Consider the following 23,831-nt stretch of genomic DNA (forward strand, 5'->3'; position numbering starts at 1 on the left):
CGCCACACAACTTTCGAAAGATGAGTGCCGATACCAGGAGGCTGTGTCGAAGAGTGCGCTCACCTGTTCTCAGAGAAAAAATGACTTTAACTCTATGCGTAGTTGTTGTTCGCTAAGGAATAGAGTGAGAATCGATGTCTACAGTGGAATATAAAAATGTCTAACCGTAGTGTGGCACACGATTTGTCGTCAGACAAAACAGAAGCCGCATTGCCCGCTAATCGTTGTACGTATTTTATTTTTTTATGTTCTATGGTGCCTTGGAGATGTTAGCATGCTTTTTTTACCTCTTCCAGCTCTGCAAGCGCAATAATTTTACTGGTGGCCCCGAGAACTACCTTGGCGATCCTATATACGCGTATGGCACTTCCGCTGTTGCGTCGAAAGTGCTTACATTGAGCGAGTACAACAACACTTTGTCTACAAAGGTCAGTAGATGGAGTTGAACATCTTTCTGCATAGCCGTGTACATGGTGAAATGCTGTGGAAACCCGTAATAATTATTAGGTAGCGATGAAATATGGAAAGCATGAAGAAAAGTATGAATGAATACCTCTATAAAGTGTGTGCCACGTACTTATCTGGCAAAATCTCTTAGTAGGCAGATGGACTGAATGATCTTTCATTAGCTTCCAAATGTCAAGTGACGCTTGCTCACCTAATTAAGCATAAAACTGTGGCAAGTATACTGCGAACGACTAGGAGAGCTGATTCTGGTGGTTGTGGGGACGGTACTGTTGAAATACATTTGAGGAGACAATTGAATACATGATTCTTCCCAAAGCAGAAAAAAAATTCTGTGACGGGCTGATTCTGGTGGTTGTGGGAACGCTACTATTGAAGTACATTTGAGGTGATAACTGAATACATCATTCTTCGCAAAGTAGAAAGAAAAAATTCTTTGACTTGACCAGTAGAGCTCCTCATAAGGCACATTTGTTCTCCTGAAGCCATGAAGGACCTTTCGCAGTTTCATGATGATGCACTTATGAGAGGACAGTTATGAGCCCAAAACGTTGTGGGGAAGTTTCAATTAGGGGCATTTTTAAACCACTGTTACTCAAGTTTGCTATTCTTGCTGTTGTAAAGGAAAAAAATGACCCAGCAACGCGTGAAAAAATTTTTCGACACGTGCCTTGTCTTCTCGAAAAGGAAAACTAGTGATGCGTTGTTGTAGTTCTCACACAAATTGATCGAAAGTCGAGGTCGCGAGCGGAACAGGAAGTATGTAACCGAGATGTCACAAAAGATGTTTCATCAGACAAAAGAACAGTCGCATGGCCTGTTTAGCGCTTAAGTCAAAAGCTGTTTTCAAAGTTGGATGTTGTCCCAGAAACCACGCTTAAAATACTCAGTGTGGTGGTTGAAACATACAAAGCGCGCAGGACAGCAAATGCTGAAGGAGAAACATATAAAAGACAGTAATGAACAGCAAATGCACAAACTTCAGATTCATACGCAAGAAAGTATTGGCAAAGAATGGACTTTTTTCTCACTTGGGACGTGCTGCGCACGTGCGACTTACCTCAACTTTAGCTGTCACTCAGGGTGTACCCACACCCTGAATGACGTCATAGGTATTGGAGGGGGCATCCACACTCGAGGGTGCGCCCCTAGATTGACAGCGCCATAGGTCACCCGCAAATTAAAATTGTTTAGCCGAACGTAGCGCCAAGTGTTGATTTCATAAGAGAAAGCACAGGAATTGGTGGAATCGTCCCACTCGTCACCGCAGAATCACTAACAGTGAAACAAGGTTATAATATGGACAGAAAAAAGTAGACCCAGCGCTCAACTCGCAACTGACATCCACTGTTTGAGAATCCACCAAGTAGCATAACTCGTTATTCTATTGCAGCATCTTTATCATGCATGGGTTTTCTAAGTAGCCTTTTTTTTGCCAATATTAGGCAGACACCGATCATCACTGCATCGTCAAATCAATAAAGTTGCTTGGATCTTCATGGGATCGTGATGCACATCGTGTTTTCATTGATACCCATTGTTGCAGCTCCTTATTTTTCTAAGACGTCTGCATTCAAGACAAGGGTACCTCTTAGGCTACTACAATGCAGACGGTAGTAGGAATCTCACTTACTTATGGGTAGATACACATTTTACAATTCTTATGTATGTGTGAGTTTCCGTCCAAGGTAGTATGACGGCAAGAAGACGAGTATCAAGTGTGCATATGTAAATAATAATTGTAATTGTGCAATGACAATAAGTGGGTACTGGGTGTGCGAGATGTGCGATATGCAGCGTTGTATTTTCATGCCTTCATTTTATCGCACGAAATCTACTCTACAATAGTAGCATTATCATCATTGCAGGCGTCATCGCAGACTTTCATACACCATGTAAATAGACTTCACGAATTCCCCAAGTTGTACATGGTGGTAAAAGCGTGCAAGGGCAGTGTAGAGTGCACAACGAAAAAAAATTGGCCCGAATCTGCATGTTACACTGCAAATGTTGTCAAACGACGAGTCTTGCGTCTGGAGAGAGTGAACAAAACGTTTATTTGATGTTCTGCGCAAAAAAATCGGCGAATTGATCCTGGAGGCGCTGAGTCGTAGTGCCTCGAGCATGTAGCAGAGGCGAATGAGCGCATCGAGGCACGTTAGACACGAGTGCCATCTGGCAGTTATCTTCGAAAACGAAGGCGTGCGTGCCCACGGAGAAAAACGCGTGCCAGGCTCGGAGGTGATAAGGTTTAGAACGCAAACCGATGGGCAGGTGCCACCACAGTGTCGTCGTAGCGAAGTGCTGGAAACACTTACCTTTTTGAGCATCGCGTTGCAATGTTAGTGCAGCGTGATAAACGCTACAGTCCTTAGAGTTACTTGTGTGTGCCTCTTCTAGTATAAAGGCAGACATAGAAATCATCGACGTGTTGTTATGGCATCTCTGATATGCGCAATAATAGATTTTTAATTGACAATCGCAAAACTGTGAACGCCAAAGGTTGAGAAATATTGGTGGGCGTTGCGGATAGGGTTGGCCGTTTGGTGCCATTTGAGGTATCGTTAAGCGCGAAAAAACAGACCAATGTACAGACAGATAGGCAAACAGACAGACCAAACTTTTTCCGTCGAAGATGCGTAAGAAAGACTATCGTCTTTAAAAGAAAAAAAGCGCACTTTCTTCGTGCAAAGGACTCCTTGGAGGGATCCCAGAGGAGTGAGTGCGTCGCGGCGGCACCAACTACAAAATTTTGTCTCCCCGTCACGTTCGCACGCTTCTCAATAACATCGATCGGCGGGTGGTTAACTCCTCGTTACGTACTGACTGCTCACCAAGATAGTAGCCAGATTGTTCAAGCAGTGACGCTGCTTAATATCGATGGCTTGTAAAACGTCACACGAAATAGCGGTGGGCCTGCGCCACGGCAATCGAACAAGCTGCAGTATTGGAGCATATGCATTTGTCATGGTGCGTGTTCATCCAAAAAAAGTTTCGCGCATCAAGCGAGAACACTCGTTTGTGAACTGAAGCAAGTGAAATGCCCAAAAGAGGGAGATTAAAGGAATAGAAAAAAAAGAACGGGAATAAAAGCGATGTAAAGAAAGGATAAAATGGCGACAAACGAAAGGAATACTCGCATAAATAGGTAGAGACATAGCAATAAAAAAAGACGTGAAAAAGTGACTCGAAAAAATAATAAAAAAGTTGCATAGAAACGCAAAAATAGATGACGGACAGAAATAGAAACAAAAAAAAGAGGGACGGACCTGAACAGCGCAGAAAGTTGGAAGAGGAGGCAATCAAAAGTGATCAAAATAGAGAATGGGAAGCGATAATCTGGCAGATCCTTCAACTAGGAATCCCTATAACACGAAAGTGAAACGTATCCGCACATATGTACATGAGCGTTTATGTGCGTTGTTTCAGCAACAGCAATAAATGTGCAAAGTTCCGCGAAGAACGGCTGTAGCTCGAAACTTGCAGCGCGCACTTCAAGCAGAAAGCAGCATGAAATTAGCATACACAGAACAAGCGCGGACGGACGAATGTCACAGTTTGACACTTGAAGTGCTCTGTGCACAAAAAAAAGAAAGACGCACGACACGAGCACGCAAGTATACACAGGACAAGCGCGAGCAACGGTCACCATTTTCACATGATCACACCTCCAACAGCGCGCACCATTCATAAAACATTCACTGCAGTGAATGAACCGATTTTTGTGCTCTACCGAATTACGAGTCTGTTAGGCGCGCGCGCACGAGAGACCACGCTGTGTAAAGGCGTGGTCTCTCCTGCGACTTTAGAGCACGCCCAACATTAGAGTTCCTGTATATGCTACCTTTAGGTAGCATATACAAAAACTGTATTTGCTACCTAAAGGTAGCAAATACAGTAACTCTATCTAAGGTCAGCCCGTCATGCGACCTCTCGACTGATAACGAGAACGCACTAAAAAGTCACGCTTAGAGGGCCACCATACGGTATATGGTTTATGTATGTGACTTTGCGTTAGAACCTTGACGACGTTCGCTCCGTCGCATATTGGTTAGTGGTGCGCTCTGCGGGTCAGTAGGTTGCCTGTCGACGCTCCATCAGAGAACCTTACTGCTCGTTCTTTTTTTTTGTAATCTTATAGTGTATATTTTACAACGCCATATCTGTGGTGGAAATACGTCCGCGGAGCCATGGTGGATCACGGCATAAAACACTTCCGCGCAAAAAAAGGGCTAAATAAAAAGTAAAACAGACATAGATAAAAAGAAGTACGCGGGAATAGGGACACAAAAGAGGCATAAAAAACAGATAAAAAGAGAAACAAGCACGGCAGAAGAAAATGAAATTGCGGAAAATTTCTCATATACAAAAGGGTATTCGGCGAAAGCCTGTGGCTAATGAGGTCATTATTTTATAACTTTCTGTTTTATTTTGTTTTGTTTATGTATGCAAAGCGTTCGATACAGCATTTGTTATGGGGTGAGGAGGAGGACACCAATTTTATTTTCCTCAAGAAGGAAATCTCCGGCGTTGCAGGCAGCAAAAGAGCCTACTTGGCGTAGGTCTCCGCTACCCTTTGAGCCCAATCCAGGATCTGGTCCTGTGCTTCAGGCAGGATGCTGCACATGGCAGCCTTCCAATGCTTCCACTAGCTGCTTCTTACTATAATGTTTAATTTCAATTGCAGATCGGGATCAAGTATTTGTGCTCTCACTGAAGCAATGCTATTCGAATATCAGATTGGGAGCGTGAATGGTGTGTTCCAATGACAGATTGAGAAAAAAACGTGATTACAGATGGCTCGGTAGAGCAAGGATTCTCGCTCTTCCGGCGTATTTTACCGGAAGTTCGCGTGATGCAGTCTGTAAGCCCACATTTAACCCCATCATAGCCTCGTGTTTGAAGTCGTGGGCAGCTTTGAATGAGTATAAAGACGCTTCACTCATCTCTCCCGATGCCCCCTCAAAATATTTCTGTGTATCGTCTGCTCCCGTCGAGGCGTACGCTTTGCAATCACTGATTTTGTGATAGCAATACCACTCGGTTCTATACTCTTCTTTCGCTATCCACTGAGCACGTGCAATATGCCATAGCAATGCCACTCTAATATATAAAGATTAAGGTGCCTGGTTCTGAGTACAACCCAACATAATCTGCTCCAGATTAGCTTTTCTTGGCAGAAACTGCAAAAGGATGGGGGTATATAAGATGATGTAAAAATGGAGTAGCAAACGCACTCCTGTATAACTGGTGCCATAGTATTTTGTGGCAGCGAGTAGCTCCATGGTATAAAAGGGGCCGGGTATAGGGTACACTGTAGGTGATAGTTATTCCCTGTGTCGTGGAAGGCCAATTGACAATCTCTCACGCTTGAACGGGCTGCGTAGTTTGAAGCACCATCAGAGGCTTCTACTCTGCCTGTCATTCCTCAAGCACCGGCATAAGCCGCCTCATCGCCACTGAACTCCTCATGTGCGGGTGTCCATATAAGAGCAACTTCTTGCGTGGGAGGATGTATATAAAGAATTCAGAATATGAAATGCGAATATGAAATGCGATCTGCACTAAAGTTACGTATGTCCACGTTGTAGTCGCTAAAAATATTGATATTATACTGATCAAGCGATAGCAGCCTCCTGTGCCTCCTCCTCAAAGTTAACTTTGATAGAGGGCGTTGTGAGCACTTTACCGTTAGAATTGACCGCTCAGAGGCCATATGTAGATGGGTAACCTGGCGCATAAACAAAGAGCACATTGGCTCAACAATTTTTCTTCATTTTTTTAACAGTTGTGTAAGCTCGCTTCCGCTCAAACACCAAGTACTTTGCCTGCGAATGTAAGTGCTACGCAGATTTTCAAGTAAAGCTTCATTGTTATACATAAATATATCATGTTTCGCTAAGCAGCAATGCCAGAATAATGAACGAAATTCACTTCAATGTTCAAGCATTTGAAATAAAAGCAGCGAGACAATTTTGGATCTGTAGAATTACTGGTCCAAGACATCTAGGCTCGATTGATGGAGAGGCATAAACAAGACGCAATAAAGACTGGCATACACGCTTATTTTTCGAGAGCACAATGGGAATATTGATTTTTCTTTACTGCTGTTTTAAAACTCATTGGCGAGGAAAAAAAATCTTGCTTCTCGTGCCAAATAATACCCGCTTTTGTTCCAACTTAGTGCTTCTCGTGCTTTGTTTTGTCTTTGTTCCTTTCAGAGATTCGTAATCCGTGATAGTATTGCACTGCTGTAAGTTGCATCGCGTCTATTCTCTCTTTTTTTGACGTGCCACTGAAGTGATTATGTTATAAAAGACAGCTGTACTCACTTGAAGTGATGCTACTAGTTTGTAATAACCTTCCCTGTCTCAACAGATTCCAGGCAGGAGGGGTGCTTACTGCTCTGCCATATAGAGTACCAGGTACTCTAAACCATGCAGCAGTTGTTGCAAGCGAACAAAAAAAAAACGGTAGATTTCACGTACAGTGGAATTTGATGATATGCGAAGCACGAATGAGGAAAGCCGAATCGTCAAATTCAAACCAGCACAACATTAGGAGGCTGACGTAAATTGGGCCATGCTTCACTTCCATTCCATGATTATTATATTTGCTCCCGGAAGCTCGTCGTGCATTACTTCCCGTAATACAAATTTGGTTTGTGTGAAGTTACGAAAACGGCCACGAGCGCAATAAGAGCGTAGAATGTATTCATGTTTTACATGCAGCTCCTGTTAGGATTATCTTGTTTGGACGTGTCATTAACCTCTGTAATCCGTTCACGTCAGTTATTACCAAAATATGCTTATGTAAAGCGAGGAAAACGGCCGCAAGCGCATCATAAACGTGGCATGTAGTCACGTTTATACTTGACACGCATGTCATAATTATCATGTTTGCAAAAGTCTTTCATTCACGTCACATAACACCAAAATCGGTATATCTGAAGCTAGCGAAATGGCCCTCAGCGCACTATTAGCGTGGCATGTAGTCATGTTCTTAGTTGACACGCATGTCATGATTATCAAGTTTGTACCAGTTGTACGTATACCTTTGTCACCCGTTCACATCACGTAATACCAAATTTGATTTATGTGAAGCTAGCGAAACGACCATGAGCGCATCATGAGCGTGGCCTGTAGTCATGCTCTTAGATGACACGCATATCGTGATTTGCAAGTAAGAGCCTGTCATTCATGTCCGCCATGCAGCCATGTCAAACCATACCAGAGTTATTCAACCATACGAGCTGTGAAACTCCCCATAGGCTCCATGTGTCAAAATCCAAACACGACATTGGCTGAAATGGCAGAAGTGAGTAAAGAGTAGCGCGATCGCTTGACGGCAAAACTAACTAAAAAACGCAATATTTTGTGTTTTGGAATTTAGCAAGATTGTGAGCGCTGCCCCATTCTGCCTATCAAACAGCAAGACAGCGCCTGTTTTTGTTCTTAGGAAAGTTGGTGCCTAAGGGATTTGAACATGTTACCTTGTCGCAGTGCTTTAGACGTTTTAAAGGACAGAAGAACTGCTTGTTCTCTTGGTGATTTGTCTTTTTTTATGTTTCCCGCATTGCGCTAGAAGTACCGTGGCCATAAGCGACATGTTCGTGTGGTATGTACACAGCTAGCACAGCGTAATGGACGGTGCAGCCAAGTCGGTAGTTTATCAGATTCATGTGGCGAGCCCACGATGTTTACATTTCGGCAAAATAGTGAGCGACAAGCCGTGATGCAAGCGGGATGCAGCGTTGATCCGGGTGGATCGAACCTGTGAGTCTGCCGACGGCATCAGACGACATTTCCCGAGCAGCAAATGCCGGTGCCGGTTGGAAAGACTCCACGAACATAGCTCCAGAAGAGAAAAGAACGCTTGCAGTGCTAGTTGCAACCAAATAGCAATGTTGAAGTTTTCACTTTCTTGCCATCGGGCTTTCATAAGTATGTAGTATCCCAGCCGGTGTCTCATTAATTTCGCGATTAGTCGAATTCGACCACTGCGTGCACGACAACGTGGCCAATTCACCGTAAGTACTGATCGGTACTGTTGTGCTTTGCTTTGCACTCTACCGTATCTGTGTTTTGTTTGTGCGGCCATCGCTCCCGTCGTGTTACTGAGACACATAGTGAACCGCAGAGTGGAACAGTTAAAAGGATTCGTCAAACTTCCCGTGAGCGATCGATCTCAAGCGCACATTTTCAAACGAGCAAGCGAGGAGTACTAGAAATAATTAGGGCACGGCGTTAAAACCATAGTAGCACGAAATTGCAAGCACCACCTTTGACAAAATAAACCTTGACGCTTTGACCCGGCTTTGATTACGTCTTTTCAGAGCGAAAACAGCTGACAGCGGCGGTGGGCGCCGTGCAAGCTAAGGCCATGTATTGAGGTGACAAGCCAGTGTTGCGTGCGGCGTTGAGCTGCGAAAAAGTAAAGCCCACGCACAAGTGGCGATACGGTGTTTTGTATTGTCGCTCCCAGATGGCGCGACGATCGGCTCACTCCCGCTAGGTCGGCCAATGGAGTATTCGGGTTTCAGAACGCAGTTTCGCAAGTCATGTCATTGATTAACTCTAAAACCATACATGTTGCGATATGTCATATGAACGAAACCACCACAGGAGCAGCAACACTATGAAATGTAAACGATTAAACTCTTGACGTACACATCATGATTTTCATGTTACGAGTAGTCACCTAGCCTTGTCATAGAGTGATGTTTTGCCATGCAATTCTGGTATAGACCCTATTATATTATGTAGGTGGCTAGATAGATAGATAGATAGATAGATAGATAGATAGATAGATAGATAGATAGATAGATATATAGATAGATAGATAGATAGATAGATAGATAGATACTCTCAAAGTCGCGGCAGTTAGCGAAAAAATGCTTCGCATTTAATTAAGGGAAATCGAGAAGGCTTCCCAGCTGTGCTCTTCCTGTAGGCTTGACATCACTGGTGAGAGACTAATACTGCAAGTTAATTTTTCTTTTATTTTTGTTTTAGGAGCTTGCTCTTTATGTTGGGAGGTTGTCTCTCGTCTTTGGCCTGGTGGATACGCTAGCGCTCATGGCTCCCACTAGAGGCGCAGCTGAGCTGTACTCTTCATTTCATGAGCACTCACTAGAGGGCGCGCCGCCCCTCAGGCAACGCCCCTCAGTGAAAGTGGGAAGGAGACAAGATGAGCAACTACAGGAAAATTTTTATCCAGAAAGGCAAATTGAAATAGCCACTAAACAAATTGAGAAAGTAATCACGGAGGATAATAAGACAGTGTGGACATACACGAATCTAATTAGACTCTTTGAGATAGAGCTTGCTAAGACGCGTGACAAGTCGCCCCGGAAAAGAAGACACAAACCCAAAAGTTGGTGGGATGAGGAAGTTAAGAGAGCCATAGCAAAACGTCAGGAAGCCTCTAGGGAACACAGACATGCTAAGCAGCGGGGTGAACCGACAGATGATGTGGAAAGAAAATGGGCAACCTTTCTAAGCTGTAGAAGGGATGCATCCCTTCTGATCAATGAAAAGATTAGAAGGAAGGGAGCTCAGTGGCTGGCAGAAGTACATAAAAAAGATAGAAAGGCAGCTGCGAAATTTTGGAACCATCTAAACTCCCTAAGAGATGAGACGAGCCTAGAGCAGAACTTTATAACTACAGCCCAAGGTGCTAGGCTAGAAGGGGACGAAGCTATTGAATATATAAGAACAAGGGTGACAGAAAAATTTCAACAAAGAAGTACTTTATGCACCACAATAGACAAAGACGAATCAAGTGGTGCAATGGCTCCATTTTCACAACAAGAGTGGGAAAGGGCTGAGAAAAGGGTTCCTAGTAGTACATCAACAGGCCCAGATGGCATTCCAATTAGGCTGATAAAAACATTAGGTCCGAAGTCTAAGCAGGCTTTGAGAGAGGCAGTGAGTACAATAATAATCGATGGTGAAGTTCCCGATGGATGGAAACTTAGCAGGATGAGCATGATCTATAAAGGAAAGGGGGACAAAGCTGACATAAACAACTACCGTCCTATAACAGTGACATCAGTGGTCTACAGGCTGGCGATGCAGATTATAAAGGAAAGACTGCAGGCGTGGATAGAGGATGAGGGGGTGCTGGGGGAACTGCAGAATGGGTTTCGGAAACACAGGAGGTTGGAAGACAATCTGTTCTCACTGACGCAGTGCATCGAAATAGCAGAAAAAGAACACAGGCCCCTGTGGCTAGCATTTTTGGATATCAAGGGAGCGTACGATAGCGTGGTTCAAGAGGAATTGTGGGGAATACTGGACACACTAGGCGTGGAACATGTAGTCACTAATCTTTTAAAGGGTGTCTATAAAGGTAACAAGGTAGTTATAAAGTGGGAAAAACAGGTATCCAAGCCTGCAGAGGTAAAACGGGGGCTTAGGCAGGGGTGCCCCCTGTCACCCTTATTATTCATGATGTACCTACAAGGATTAGAGGCAAAATTAGAGGGAAGTGGACTTGGCTTCAACCTCTCTTTAGTCAAACAAGAAAAATTTATTGATCAGGCACTACCGGCATTAATGTACGCAGATGATATAGTGCTAATGGCCAACAACAAGGAAGATTTGCAGAGATTGATGGACATCTGCGGTAATGAGGGAGATAGGTTAGATTTTAGATTCAGTAGGGAAAAATCAGCAGTCATGATTTTCAATGACAACGAAGGTAGTGAGCTTAGAATACAGGAGGTCACGCTAGAGATGACAGATAAATACAAATATCTGGGCATATGGATAAGCAATGGGACCGAGTATCTGAGGGAACACGAAATATACGTGACGACTAAGGTAACAGGAATGCAGCAGTCATGAAAAATAGGGCACTGTGGAATTACAATAGGTATGATGTTGTGAGAGGAATATGGAAAGGGGTCATGGTTCCTGGGCTGACGTTCAGCAATGCGGTCTTGTGCATGAGATCAGAAGTTCAAGCAAGATTAGAAATTAAGCAACGTGGAATAGGTAGGCTTGCTTTAGGAGCTCACGGGAAAACACCAAATCAGGGAGTACAAGGTGATATGGGATGGACATCATTTGAGGGCAGGGAGGCTAGCAGCAAGATAAAATTTGAGAAGCGATTGAGAGAAATGGGGGAAGAGCGTTGGACTAGGAAGGTTTTCAGCTACTTGTACATGAAGAATGTCGATACAAAATGGAGGAAGCGAACCAGGAAGTTGACTGGTAAATACTTAGAAAACAGCAGGTGGCCAAACCAAAAAGAACTATCAGTTAAGAAAAAAGTGAAGGAAACGGAGACTGACATGTGGAGAATGGGCATGATTAAGAAGTCCGCACTAGAGATCTATCGAACTTTTAAGCAGGAAATTGCCAAGGAAAGGATCTATGATAATACTCGGGGTAGTTCTCTACTTTTTGAGGCCAGGACGGGAGTACTGCGAACCAAGACATATCGGGCCAAATACGAAGGGGTCGACACAATATGCAGTGCGTGTGGAGAGGAAGAAGAAACTGCCGAACACTTGATAATGTTCTGTAAAGGGCTTCACCCTATAGTTCAGGATGATGGCGCAGAGTTTTTCAAAGCACTGGGATTTAGGGACAGCGAGGGCAAAATAGACTTTAAGCGGGTAGACTTAACTAGAAGGAGGTTATCTGATTGGTGGCTAAAGTCAAGGCACGAGTGAAAATTAAACCCTTCACTGCGAAGTACGAATGCTCAACTTAATTATTTAAAGGAAAAAAAGATAAATGTAATGGTTAGCTCACTAAGTATTACGGCTAGGTGGCGTTAGCCGCCGCCCGATCTAAAGGGTACAGCCACATCCATCCATCCATCCATCCATCCAACGCTCGCTCCACTTTCTGCGCGTGCTCTAGTTTGGTAGGACACCGCTAGGTGGCCGCGCCTATATAAAGCGTTCGCTCTCGGCGCGCTTCCTTTCTATTTCACCGGTCATCACTCAGTGCGTGTCCATACCGGTACCCACTAAGAACTCCGCAGTTGCCAAGGTGGCGGCGCGAAGGGCTAGCAATGTGGTTGCAGTGCGGGCTTGCCGTGAGGACCCTTCCTGAACTTTTCACTACATTCTAATATTTAGGATCTTCAGGCTTTGTACTTTACTGATCATAAAGTCATTACACTAAAAAAACTTTCCTCCATGCTTATTTGATCCGTAAATAAGCTCTTGGACAAAATGTATATACTGGTTCAGTATGTAAATATCCCTATAAAGGACGTTGATGTGTAAGTTATAAACATTTTGTATGAAACGGGTATATACAACTACACCACAACAACTGTCATGTCACGTCTTTATATGATGATAATTGAGCATATGTGCACAGGATTCACGGTTTACCGGATTTAACCTGTAGAGTAAGCTACTTTATCATCATTTACTTCCTAAACGTGCGGGAATTTTTTTCGAGGGGAGGAGTTGGTATTCGTGATGCATTTTCTGCGGTCTGTTGTATATTTTTGCGCGAGTTTTTGTGTGCGTGTCACTATATATACATACAAAATTGAAAATTTTCAAAGGAATAAGCTCTCTTGATTTTTTTTTCAATTCGACAACCCTGCTCGCAGCGAGTTTATTAATAATCACAAACAGAATGGTGAAAAAATAGCCGACTGCCTATTGAGAAAGACGTATGAGTTGGTTGTCATCGCGTTTAGTGCTGCACTTTTCGGGCCAAACAAGTTCTCAAATCCACATGAACGTTTCACGCTAACATTTTACATAAAAGCTCCAATCACGAGACCGAATTTATCACTAGTAAAGGCTGCCAGCAAATTGAAAGCACATTTGATTACTTGAGGGTGTCGGAAGCATGGAAAACACCGCAGCCTTCAAGGCTAAGTGTTCACTGCACTTTCACGATTGTTTCCTATGAGTCTTAGGAAATGAAATGCAGAAAGCGCTTCTCATTACATCTGTATAAGCTGCATTGCTTGTTTTTATTATTACTTGAGGGTGTCGGAAGCATGGAAAACATCGCAGCCTTCAAGGCTAAGTGTTCACTGCACTTTCACGATTGTTTCCTATTAGTCTTAGGAAATGAAATGCAGAAAGCGCTTCTTATTACGTCTGTATAAGCTGCATTGCTTGTTTTTATTATTTTCTTTGTGAAACGCCTATATTTAAGCCATAGGCCCTAGAAAATGTTCTCTTACGCACCTGTTCTTTCAGGTCATTTGATGTGTACTTACACAAACCAAATAATGGCCAAAATATCTAGCATATTTGCACATGATATCGTGCCTGTAAGCTTCTGCGTTATTCAAGCAGTTGTGCTGAGCCAATCTTTTATTGTGCGGAGGAATAATACACGAAACATGATTTTACCATGCGCAGTTCCTTAAGGCCGTGGGTGACTTCGGACAGTTGCGTGGACGCACAGCGTGGCTCCTTTACAATTTTCACAGCGAGGGTCCCGGCAACGAGTGCAACGGACCTCCGTTCACCGTTCTGAAAAGCTTCAGGACGGCGCTAGATCAGACAGGATAACAAGTGTACTGCTGACAAAGCTGATGTTCGTGCGCCTGTTGTTGCACTGTTAGTTAGGCCTTTATCATTTATCTAGTTTGCTTTATTCAAAGAAGCACATTTCAAATATAAACACTCTGCAAAACACTGCTTGATGACTTGCATTTATGTTGTTGAGGACTTTTCATGTAGCATTTTACAAAAGAAATGCACCTTGGTAAATCATACGCACTACGGGGATCAATCATATATAAGATAGCCTGTGAGAAAATGTAGATGCCGCAATGTATGGCTTCGGAAGTTAATTGCGTACGTAAATGTATACCGTGGCCCTGCTGACACCAACGGCACTATGTACCTGACGGTCAGCTGAGGTCTTGTATAACGCCGGCACTGGAGTGCAAGTACTGCCGTCGATGTTATCGAGCAGAGGTATAAACGCGGCACGCTGACGCACGAATCACATGAGCAGCTTTGCGAAAGTGGTGAAGCCTCGAAAGCCGAGCTCGGTAATGAATACTTTCAAATGTTTTCACGATCCGCATGGCAATCATCTACTGATTTTATTACCTTGTGTCTTTACAATAGGCAAAAACGCGCTTTGGGTAATTAGGATTTACCCATATTTGCCAAAAGTAGCCTCGAATGGTCGACACGGGAAGTACGTCGGACTTGTACAGTGCTTGTAAACAAGTGGCGAGCGCAGTAAAGCTCTAACATGCAGCTTCACAGTGTGAACAATGTAATTTAGGTTATTGGCGCAGGCAAACGAAAATATAATATGTTGTACCTTGGGAATTGTGTGCATAAAAAAGGATCGTGAGCGAATACGTGATGGCTTCTTCACACCGAATGCTGTTATTGGACCACAACAAGGGTGCCACAGTTGTTCACCGCGACGCTTCCCGTGTCTGTACCGCTCTCGTTCGAATCACAAAACATACCCTAAACACCAAAAAGACAACAAAATGGAAGGAAGGAAAATAGAGGGAAAAGAAAGGCAAGGAGGTTAACCAGCCTATAGCAGCCGGCTTGCTACCCTGCGCATGGGAGAGGGATGGGGGAGATGAAAGAGAGCAGAGAGGGAAGATAAAAACAGCACATTCGGCAGCACAGGCGCGCACACTCAGTCATAGTCCAGTCTTGTCTTTCGTGGTGTGTGACATTGCTGTTACAGTCGCTTGTTCAAGTCGGTGTCGCGTAGGAATTTCAACAGAACTTTCGTCGCCTTCTGTTGCAGTGTCTTCTCTCGGGCACTTGACAGAATAGTGTCCACAGACATTTGGCTGTTGTCGATGCGCGCAAAAGCAGACGCCAGTGACTGTCTCTGGATTTCATACAATGGACAGTCACACAGGGTGTGGTGTAGCGTCTCTTCGCAATGACAGGCATCGCAGAGAGCGTTGTCGGCCATTCCTATGACAAAGGAGTAAGATTTTGTAAATGCCACTCCTAGCCATAAGCGATGAAGTAGGGTGGCTTCTCTTCGGTCGAGTCCAGTGGACATGCGAAGAGCCATCAAAGAGGACAGGTGGTGTTGACGATTCGTATCGATGCTTGGTGGGCACCATAGAGAAAACGTGATTTCACGCGCAAGTCGTCGAAGGTTACTGGCAGCATCAGTCCTCGAAAGTGGTATGGCTTCTTCTCGTGTTCCTTCAAGGGCTGCCCGCGCGGCAGTATCGGCATGTTCGTTCCCTATGATGCCGCAATGACTTGGCAGCTATTGAAGCGTCACATGATGCCCTTTCTCGAGTAAAGTGTGGAGAAGGCATCGAATTTTGAAAACAAGCTGTTAGTACGGGCTGCGACGCAGTGCTGAGAGCACAGATTGTAGGGCAGCCCTTGAGTCGCTGAAAATTGACCATTGTTGCGGTGGTTCCCGATTGACCACACAAAGTGCAGCGCGCAAAGCAGCTAGTTCCGCTGCTGTAGATGCCATGGAGTGGTCAGTCCTAAAGCTGATGGTAACACCTCTTGCTGGAATAACTACTGCCCCTGACGAACACTGGTGGTTCGTGGAACCATCAGTGTATACATGTATGCTGTCTGAATATTTCTCGTGCAAAAGAAGAAGAGACAGTTGTTTCAGCACGGGCGACGAAAACTCAGATCCCTGGTACACTAAGATGCACTGTGGGTCGAATAAGACACCAAGGTGGTATGGATGGTTTAGATGCATGAGTGAAGCCCGAGGGAAGTTTATCGTTGTATTTCACGATAATTTTGGCGAATGATGCTTGGCGCCTCTCTGAAGGCAACAGTCCAAGGTGATGGCCGGGGGCCCGTGCGAAGTGTCGGATGTGCGTTCTCAGGACTTCTACAACAATGTGAGTTTGTATCGGATAGTCACCAGCAATTGCAATTGTTGCTTCTGTTGACGTACATCTGGGCAGACCGAGGCACACTCTCAGCGATTCGGCTTGTACTGCCTGAAAAACACGAACATTGGTCTTGCAGGTATTGCTAAGCACGGGCAAGCTATATCTGAGGAAACCGATAAACAGGGCCCTGTAGAGCTCCATCATTGCGTCTACTGACATCCCCCACGTCTTTCCTGCCAGGAACTTGAACAGTTGAGAAATAGCGGTCAGGTGCTTCTTCATATAGGTCACATGCGGACTCCAACAGAGGTCCCTATCAATAATGATGCCCAGGAACCGGTGGGTTTTGGCGTAAAAAATCGGTCGCCCGCAGACTGAGATGACATAAGGGGTCATTGCTTTGCGAGTGAAAGCCACCAGCGCGCATTTTTCTGGTGATATGCTGAGACCTTTTTGAACAAGTAGTTGGCAATCATAGTTGCTGCTTTTTTAAGCCGGGAACGTATCTGAGGACGTGTGACTGCCGATGTCCAGACACAGATGCCGGCTTGCGAGGGTCTAGTGACTGGCAAAACGTTGTCCATCGTTCCGATGCTAATCTATCCATGCGACGCCGAATCTTCTTTTGCATCCTCCTGGCTGCCCTAAGATCGTGAATTGATTTTGTACGCCGATACCGACGCTCCGCGCGGCGTCGCAGTGCTCGGAGTCGCTCCAACTCTATATCAAAGTCGTTTCGTGTAGAAGATATCGTCACCGTGCGAGTGGCGTTTTGCATTGTGCTTTTAATTGTTTCCTCTAACCCAGATCGTAGGCCATCGATGCAAGCTTCTTCCATGTCAGATTTGAAGTTGGTCCATTGGACTGCTCGAATGGTCGTCCGTGGACCATAACTAGACAAGCCTTTGATGTTAAGGTAGATTGGAATGTGATCACTTCCTCGTGTCTCAACATCTGGAAACCGCTTGACGTATCTCGCGAGGGAGTTGGAGACAAAAGCAAGGTCGAGACAGCTGCCGTATGTCACCCCTCGAAGAAAAGTGGGGCTGCCGTCGTTCAGGAGAGTAAGGCCATAGTTGTAGGCGATGTTTGCTAACCTGTGCCCTCTTGCATTTGTCCGCGTACTTCCCCATGCGTGATTGTGCGCATTGAAATCACCTATGAGGACCCATGGTGCAGGACACACTCTCAAAATATCCGCTAATCTCCTGGAATCTAGATTACTTGACGGCGATATATAAACGCCTATGAGAGTAAACATGAGTTGGTTCTTTTTCACAGTGATGCAGACATACTGATTGTCATTGTGAGGTGCAATTAGTTGCACAACATACGTCAGTTCACGACGAACAAAGACGATGATTTTACTGCGCGCACCGTTTGTTGAAGACATGACAGCTTCGTACCCCGATAGTCTCATTGGTGTCGACAAACTGGGTTCACAAATGACGATGATTGGAAACACGTTGGTAAACACAAACTGACGAAAATCTGAAAGGCGTGAATTTAGTCCTCTGGCGTTCCATTGGATGACGGATGCAGCCTTGACTTCTTTAAGAAATGTTGAGGTGTGAGTAGCCATCTTCCTAGTTGAGAGATTCAAGCACTGGGCTTAGGGCGTCCAATAGTCCAAGTGCGCTTCTAGCAGATGGTGTCTTCATGTCGACTAATATCGCTCAGATGGCTACTATAAGGGAACGCAGCACCGAGATCACTTAACGATCAGTTTTAGGCAAATCTTCCATGGTTGGAGACGGCTCTTGTGTGGCCACAACCTGCAGAGGTTCCTTGGCAGAAGAGCGCGTCGGGAGCGTGGGCCATTCCTCCAGAGAAGGAGGCTTCTCTGTTTCTTTCGTAGAAGTGGTGGGCCCTTTCGCAGCGCTACTGGAGAGAACCGCTAAAGAGTGGGAAGGAGCGTCTCGGGAATGTGCTTTCTTTGAAGACTTTCGATGATGCCGACGTCGACGCCGACGCCGGACTACTTCGGCTGCCTCCCTGTGTGTTGAGTTGTCTCGGGTCATTTGTCTGAGAACCGCGCGCTCCTTTTGGATTCGAGGACAGTCTTTCGACGAGGCAGCATGAGGACCACTGCAGTTGGCGCACTTCAGAGTAGTCGCCCGACAGGCGTCTTCAGCATGAGATTCAGCGCAGCGGGGACACAGTCGTAAGTTGGGGCATACGCCCTTGACGTGTCCTAGCCTGAAGCACTGATGACATTGAAGTGGCTTTTGGATGAATGGTCGAAGCGGATGTCGAAAATGTCCAACTTTAACGTGAGACGGTATGCAATCTCCCTTAAAAAACACTTTTACGCAGCGCGTATTTCCAAGGCGCCGCACTTGCGTAATGACAGTTCCCTCGTTTGCAGGCTTGATGAGGGTAGGCAAGTCAGCATTAGGAATGGCAGTGTCGATGTCATAAATTACACTGGCAATTGATTTGTCATCCATTGGGATAAAGGGGCGCATTTTAATGCCACCTAGCTCAGTCATTTGCTGCAGCTGTCCTAGCGCACTCACATCGTGCACGTCTATGGCGAGAATGTTCTTCCTTGGGTTTACTCGTACGTCCATAATTTGATGTGGCACCGCACATTCGAGAGCAACCGAAAGGGCTTGCCTGTTCAGGAGCCGTAGGATGCTTGATGGATCTTCGGGCATGAAGATGATGACGTGCGGCCAGCGCGCAGGCCTTGAATGCACAGTCGCTGTGCTTGCAGGAGCTGATGCTGCTGTATTCGCCGTCCTTCTCTTTGCCCTCTTACCCCGGACAGGTATAAAGCTGCCATCAGATGTGTCGTCTTCCGACATAGAATAGAGATCGGTGTCCTCACTGTCACTGGGAGAGCCAGCTCGCTTCCTTGTGGTTGACGGGTTTGAGGACCTGTGACCAGGCGGGCCTCTGTCATTCTCCCCGGCCATCGCCGCAAGACGGGTAGGCGAGGCACCTCAAAAGACTGATGATTTCACTAAAAAAATACAAAGCGCCGAAGCAGACCCGACAACAAAATGGAATGTGCTTTGAACCCAGGTCCTCTCTGTGGCAGTCATGTGTTCTCCGAATGAGCTACGCCAGTGCTTCAAACTATGTGACAAGCTGGCCCAATGCAGGATTCATGGTAAAGGAATCGCATTATCATGCGTAATAAGGCATTTTAGAACAGCAAAGCGAGAACCAGGCGTCACGTGATGCGAATTGCCTAACCAGGGGATCGTTGATTGCTTCAACCCATCACAACAAGCTCAGACATATATCTTCATTATCACCGCCAACAGCATCAGCAAAGTGTATGAAACGCCTTAGGCGTGTGTACGCTAAAATACGCCGCCTGCTACTGATATGTTATTGAGAGAAAGAAAGTGGCCAAACGTTGAGGTGACGGTACTGTAGCTAGAATGGTACTAATAAAGTCAATTCTGCCAACGAAGTGGATTTCAAGCTGAAATCACAAGGGTCCTTTAAGCTTCTATTCATTAGATTTTGAATAAACCAGAGTTTTCCCACGCACTTTCTTCACTCTTGAGTAGTACGAACCAATATGCTATACGCTAGCCTACAACTCTGCAGCAAACTCCAAATGCTACGTCTATGCATAACAATAAAGACAAATTAGGAGTGCTGGTAGTTGAAGTGAAGCAAAATACAGGGTGGCTTCAAGCGATGGAAAAATTTTTTAAGAAGCGGTGTCGATGCAGTGAGCTTCGCAACATGTGGCCTTGTCGTCTTCAACCTTTACGTCAAGGCTTTTCTGCGCTTCTGACATTTTCGACCAGCTACGAAGGTGGGTTACAAAAGCCAAGTGGGACAACTATAAAGTAGGGTAAAAGGAAACACACGGGTGAACATTTTGAGATAAGCTGGCCTTTCGAATCGGTTGAATAAAGCGGAAATGCATGAATAAAAAAAATAAAACATGGAAAAGGGTGGCACTCGCTCTGCATCACAATTAAGTGCAGAGATCTTCAGGGAACAGGGCTGTCCTAATATTATCGTCCCTTGTGGAAACGCAGAAAAATCTATGTATACAATAGCTGTCTCTCGCACTTTCATCATGCGCTCAAGCTAGACATTTCTCCTTGCTCTTGTTCTTGACGTGCCCTCATTATACTGTTGCAAACAGAAAGCCTCCTCATTGGAAATATGGAATACAGGGCGACTTTGTTCCCAGAGCACCGTCGCATAAAGCGTTCATTGTCGGCCGTTCCAAATCTCTCCAGTAACGCACCGCAAGCTCCGCGTGCTAGTCCCGTCATCGTCCACATCTTCTTTTGGTACTGAACACGTTCTGGGGCCTTAGGCGGCGGTCTTTAAGGCTACAGGTTTTATATAGACCAGAACAGCGGAGAGCCATTTCATATTTTCACTTCACACGATTTAACCATACTATTTTTAAGAGTGACACCTGACAATGGTGGACTCTAATGCACAGGGTACTAACATGTTGTTTGTTGACGGGAACTTGTACCATGTCTAGGCGAACAGTGTGGAATGATACGGGTTTTCTCCTGCGCTGCTCTTCAATTGGTGCTTGTGACGTTTGTGCCACGCTCGTGCTTCTGAACGTGTCGTCTTCAGGGAACGCGAGCTTTCATCGATCGTTCTCTTTTTCCGCAAAATTCGTTACGCCGCCTCTTCCATGGTGTTCTCTCGCGGTCCTTTTTGAAGAGTTTCTTGGTTTTCTTGACTTGCTTCGCTCAACCTAAAAGCCGCAGCATTCTCATTCTGTCGCGGTCTGGGCTGTCTCATTTGCGATGGTGATTTTGTCTTGGCATCCTTCGGTGTCATCCTGCAGTCGCTGTGCAAGACAAAGTGGTAGGCGCCGCAATGGGCCTCCTGTCACGCCTTCCTTCAGGTGTGTCGTGAACAAAAGACTCGTGCTGCGCGCTTGTCTTTTAATTCTACCTTAAGCCGCAGGTGTTCCAAGAGCTCGTCTGGCTTCGTTTTTTGACGAACGAGTCTCGCTGAGCTTTTCTGGTGAAATCTGTCGCTTATAGTGTTCATCTACGATCTCGATGGGGGTCACCTTGATCAAAATGTTGAGAAGCATCACGGCGTATGAAACTTCCGCTCGTCCAAGTGCCTTGAGACCTCTCACGTTTTTTGTCACCTAATGTAGAAGATTCGTCATGACGGTTATGTCAGTGAAGCTTAGCAAGGGCTCTAATGTTCTAAGGTTCTCCAAGTACTTCTGCTCGATGATTCCCGTGTTTCCTAACCGGTTGGTCAGGATATCGATGACATCTCCATATGAAGAATCCGTCACCTGAATTCCCTCAATCGCTTTGGTCACTGGTCCAACTATAAGAAATATCAGGTAAAGAACTCTTTGGACGTTCGTCAGTCTGGCATTTGTATGAACGGCACGTTTCAACACGTCCCAGAACGGTTGCCATTGACGTACTGCTTTGTTAAAGTGAACTATGTCAAGCTTCGGTAGCCTTGAAATCATCAATGAAACGGCTTAACGAAGCCGTACATGGTGTCGCGTCATCGTTGGATATTGGTAGGCCTCGGTTCATCATCATTCAAGGCGGAAGTGGCTCGGTGTGATATGATAGAAAGGACAGCGTTGCTGCTGCGTGGACTTCATACTCAAAGACCGATAGGTAATCCTCAGCTGCTTGCTCGTTCGTGAGCAGTCCTCCCAGTTGTTCATTGGGTGCACGTCGTCCGTCATTGCAGTTCTGCTGTCTGTCATGCAGAAATCGGAGCGTCGGAGCGCTAAACTGGCTTCATGCGATGAGTTGGCTTGTCTCGTTAGAAGATGCGTAAATAGAGCTCGCTGGGTCGTTTGTTTGCCCTTGATCTGATCCATCTTCATTAAAGTGGAAGTCCCTTTCGTTGCCGAGTTGCTTGGGTCGGAAATTCCCGGTTTTCCCAGCACCATAAAATGGAAAATAAAGGAAGCTTCCCCGTTGGAAATATGGAAAACAGGGCGAGTTTATTACTTCGAGCACTATTTTAATATTGCGTTCAGTGGGAGCCATTTCAAATCACACGAGACTAAAAAACCACCAAAACAGTGTCCAATGTTAGCAGCAAAGAACTATTTATGATGGCCACCCTGTGTTATCACGAAAAACTAGAGTACAGTGGCTGGAATAGAACAGTGTGATGAGCGGCGAGCGGCGCCTACGGAGTGCACTGAAGCCTCTGAGGAGGAGCCACGTGTTGGCGCGCGCAATCGTTTATACGTTTATACGCAATCATTTATACGTATAGAGTTCAGTTCGGACTAAGATGGTGAATGAACGTGTTTTTGAGCGTTCGTGATCTACTGCGCAGATAAGTTGTTTTGCATGTTTTGAGCTCGCTTTTTGATAAGAAGGCAGCGCTTAAAATATTTGGAGCTGTTATTGCATTGGACGGCTTTTCCTGGTAGTCAGTCACCAGGCATTTACTAGTTTGTGCGTGGGTGTGTGGGTTTGTTTCTTTTAGCTTTTTTTTTCTCTTTCCACCTCATTGGGGAGGTGGACGTACATTGAACACGGAAAATTTAGCAATAGAGCTTAGATTTTCCATTTTTCGTAAGGCAGGGTTCGTGTTTTGTAATTATCGCGTGACACAAGTCATAAAGACAATTTATGTCATTAAGACATGGTTAAAAAGCTGTAAAGTGTTCTGGATGCGGGGTGAGTTCGAAAACAGACCCAACTGCAGAATCGAATGGAGAGGAGGCTGACGTGAAGTGTAGGCAATGTGAGGTCGAGGAAAAATTGGAAAAAACAATGGTTGCCCAGAGTGGACTGCTGATGAGAATCACCGAGCTGGAGACTGCGTTGGCGACAGAGCAAGAAAAAATGATGCCAATGTGAGAAAGGCTCAAGTCCGCCAAGGAAGCACTAGCCAAGGTGAACAAAGGAGCGGCCGACAGAGAAAACAGTAGGGCACCGGCTACCAGAGCAGCGGAGAAGAAAGAGCAAGCAAGTTTGAAAAAACAGGTTTAGCCGGTTCAGTTGTCCCAAGGCCCAGTTCAACGAAATAGTGGTGGGGCTGGGAGGGGACAAAGGAGCCGACGTCACAGGTGCAAGTAACCGCCAGGTGCAGGACGCTCCAACTGAAAAGTCACGGCATGTGGTAATCGCCGGGGATGCGAATTTAAATCGATGCGCAGAAGCAATCAAACAGAGGGTAAGAGGTGACAAGAGGGTTGCAGTAGGGACAATCTCAGGACGCAAGCTGGAAGCAGTCATGAGGCAAGAGAGCGCGAAACTCAAAACTGCAGCTGGTAGACGAAACTTCGTGATAATTTCAGGCGGTTTAAACGAAGTCCTAAATGAAGATACGGCTGGACTAGTGACCACACTTGCGAAAGGGGTCAATGACAGGTGCGCCACTTCTCAGGTGCAGATAGTGATATGCACGATACCGGAAATACCCGTGCGTGACGGCAACCTGCAAAGAGCGGTTGTCAACGCAAACCAAGAGATATGGCGGATGAGTCGAGAGAAAGCCTTTTAGGGGGTGGAAATAAAACAGAGAGGTGCATAGGTGGGGTGGTTTTCAACGAGGCAGAATTCACTTCGAAGGGCGGCTAGGTCATGAGGCGGGTTGGT

General features: G+C 45.5%; 1 long non-coding RNA gene across 1 annotated transcript; it reads left to right on the forward strand.

The window, feature by feature from the left end:
- The first annotated feature begins 310 nt into the window (after positions 1-310).
- LOC142768747 (uncharacterized) lies at positions 311-14,101 on the forward strand. The gene is made up of 2 exons (XR_012885427.1): positions 311-428; positions 13,820-14,101. It is a non-coding gene; the product is annotated as an uncharacterized LOC142768747 (long non-coding RNA).
- Positions 14,102-23,831: the final 9,730 nt, after the last annotated feature.

This window comes from Rhipicephalus microplus, chromosome 8, assembly GCF_043290135.1.
Source record: "Rhipicephalus microplus isolate Deutch F79 chromosome 8, USDA_Rmic, whole genome shotgun sequence".
In the NCBI taxonomy this organism is placed as follows: domain Eukaryota; kingdom Metazoa; phylum Arthropoda; class Arachnida; order Ixodida; family Ixodidae; genus Rhipicephalus; species Rhipicephalus microplus.